We start from the raw sequence: 3,108 nt of genomic DNA, 5'->3' as shown, positions 1-3,108 counted from the left end.
CAATATATATTAGGTAAAGCACGATAAAGCTAAAAGTATGGCTCATAAGGATGCCTTAATGTAAACAAAGAAAATAGTTTGTCTCCTTTAAATTATGCTGAACTGAATATTTGTATTACTGTTTTATATTTTTATTTGTTTACCCCGAACGACGTCGGGTGCTCTGCTAGTAGTCAATAAAGTGCAAGTTTCCATCAGCTAAAAATTACTGCTGATTTTTTAGATTTTTTTTTTTTTGTCGGAGGTGTTGCGCATTTTCTTCCATATAAAAATTGATTTTGTTCATGCCTTATATGGAAACAAATGCGCAACACCCTCGACAAAAAAAATTCTAAAAAATCAGCGGTAATCCTTAGCCGCTTGAAACTTGCACTTTATTATACTAAAATTGAACGGGCTACAAAACTGCATACTGGAATAAAAAGTTTGAAATTTTGATGAACATTTTTTTAAGTTTAATTCATTTTTATGAATTTTGTACAAATTTTGCAAGAATCATTTATATGGTTTTTGTTGTAGAATGAGCTACAAATTTAAATGAAAATTGACTAAAAAGATGTATAATGGACAACATTTGGAATATTGTGAAAAAACTTAAATACGAATACTTCTGTGAGTGACTGTATATAGATATTAAATATAAAATAAATGAATAATGAGAGAATTTTATTCACATAAAATTTTGACCAAAGAAAAATCTTATCGACAAATATTCCCAAACATTCAAAATAATCCATGGCTTCATTAAAATTCCATTATATATTATTAAACAAATGAATAGAATTCAAGCAAATCCTTTATTCAAAGGGGCTATGTATATTATAAGACGTATATAAATTAATCCTTTAAGAAATGAGTGGTAGGTTTATATGCTTTGTGATTGGTATTTCGATGAAATTCGATCAGTGATGAATTTTTTATATTTGTTGCATTTAAAAATTACATGTTCACTATCTTAAATTGAATTACATTTGGTTTTTTTTAAATGTGAATGTGTTTTCTATTATTTTCTATTATTGGTTACATTTAAAAGTTATATTATTGAAGATATCGTAATTTAAATAGATTTGGTTTTATTTTAAATATACATTTTTTATAATTCTTTGTACTTTTTCCTCCAATCAGTCTTGTTAATCATTATATTTGTTACATTTAAAAATTATATCTTCAATATCTTTACTTGAATTACATTTTTTTTTTTTTAATGTAAAATTTGTGTAACGTTTTTGTTTTTTGTTTTGAACTCTAGACTTTTTCAACTTATTAAAGCTTACATACAAAACACTGATATAGTATAAAACACTTTCCAGAGGACGACGATGAACTTGTGTTACGATTGGGCTGCACTTGCACTTGCGCTACGACGAAGTTGAGCTTGCGTTAAGGAAAAAGTTGTACCTGAGATCAGATGCGAATCCTGTAACCAATGAGGCTGAACTTGCACGTGGACGGACACACAAAGTGATCCTGACCTGCACATGAAAAAATCTTCATTAATATTTGCACTTTCACTTTTTGGGGTGGTATACTTACTTTTGAGTATGCAACGGCTGCACTTGACCAAATTAATCGCTGCAGTTGCAGTTCCGAGTGGACTGCACCAGTCAAACGTGGACGGACACACAGAGATCCTAGCACGCAAAACTGACTTGCAGCGGCTGCACTTGCTATAAAACGCTAGTTTTTGAATTAAAATTAAAAAAAAAACTCCGATACTCTGCAAAGAAATATGTAAATTATCGTTCAAATTCAAAATAGTTCCATGATTTTTCATTTTTCTGGCATACTTACTAGATTTCGCGCAATAATAAAATTAATTTCCCAGAAATAAAACCAAGTTGTCAAAAGCGAAAAGGTACATATCTACTCCTGATTTTCGAGCTTAAGCGGTTCACAGTGTGCGACTTGCCTGCGCTAGCGCCGTTTAATTGACATTTTCCAAATTAAATTAGATATCTTCATTCGGTTTTTTTACTATACAGCGAAATCTTATAGATTTCAAATCGCAAAGGTCCTCGTCGGCATTTAGCATGGAGACTACTGTTGAAGTACTGCGCTTTCCAGTTTATATACCACCGTTAAGTCCAGTTGAAGTATATCGTCGTTTAAAGTACAAAACCGTGTATAGTCATTCTGCAAAACTGCGTAACTGACATTGGCTGCCAAAAATTGGATTTGCTCACACAAGCTCTTGGCTCAATCCTTATCCATTCGTCCTAAAATACACTAGCCAGAAATGCGATTGTTTTATAAAACAGAGAACCATTTTGAAATATGAGTGTTTTTACTGTCTACAAAATAATTTATGCAACCTCACATACGCGGTTTTGCATTATCTTGATACGCGGTTTTGCATTTTGTTGAAACGCGGTTTTGTACTTTAAACGACGATATAAATAATTGTTGTACTATACTAAGTAATCGCAGTGATAGTCAGAATGTTGGAGACTTTAATCTACCTAATGTTAAGTGGAGCTATGATATGAGCTATGATATTCACCAATTTATACCGTATCAAGCTTGTTCATGTTCAGGCTTTTTCCTTTCTCTTTACAATTGAAGTTAGAAAAGGCAAAAAAGGCAAATATCTTAAAAAAGGCAACATCAAATGTGTACATCACCAGGAATCAGAGAGAGCTAAATCGTCAACATTCTTAATCGAATATACTGTATCTCTTTAGCAGAAAGGCAATTACCATAAAATCCGTTTCCTATAAGTATGGCAAACGAGAGCTTTCAGCTTGGAACTCTTTGTTAAGATTGGTAATTATAGGAAAAATATACGATAGAAATAAAAAATAGCACATCCGTTCTGCCAGGTCTACCGATCGCATACCGTCTACTTCGTAAAAGCAGGAAATAAAATAAATTTTGAAACTATCCCATTGCTAAACTATTCATAACACAACGCTTCCTAATGAAAGCCATCGTGTATGAGATATGCCCAAGATTTTGTAGGGTTTTACCGAACAGTAGTCCTGAAATTCCTTCAGCTCATGTAGGTATCCTCTTTGGCCTGTGGGAAAAGAACTATATATGTTGCGGCACAGTGTATCAATGCTTTTCGCCAATTTTTTACAAGCATAGCTTGAGCAAAGGTGAAGTGAA

At 32.4% G+C, this 3,108-nt stretch overlaps 1 long non-coding RNA gene across 1 annotated transcript; it reads right to left on the bottom strand.

The window, feature by feature from the left end:
- Window positions 1-1,185: 1,185 nt before the first annotated feature.
- LOC118745732 lies at window positions 1,186-2,148 on the bottom strand. Its single transcript, XR_004993691.1, has 3 exons — window positions 1,792-2,148; window positions 1,534-1,717; window positions 1,186-1,472 (listed from the first exon to the last, which is right to left on the bottom strand). It is a non-coding gene; the product is annotated as an uncharacterized LOC118745732 (long non-coding RNA).
- Window positions 2,149-3,108: the final 960 nt, after the last annotated feature.

The sequence above is a fragment of the Rhagoletis pomonella genome, unplaced genomic scaffold (genome assembly GCF_013731165.1).
Source record: "Rhagoletis pomonella isolate Grant_MI unplaced genomic scaffold, Rhpom_1.0 Rhpom_scaffold_00009, whole genome shotgun sequence".
Lineage (NCBI taxonomy): Eukaryota > Metazoa > Arthropoda > Insecta > Diptera > Tephritidae > Rhagoletis > Rhagoletis pomonella.
Note: the sequence above shows the minus strand (reverse complement) of the source record. Positions and strands in the feature narration are given on the sequence as shown.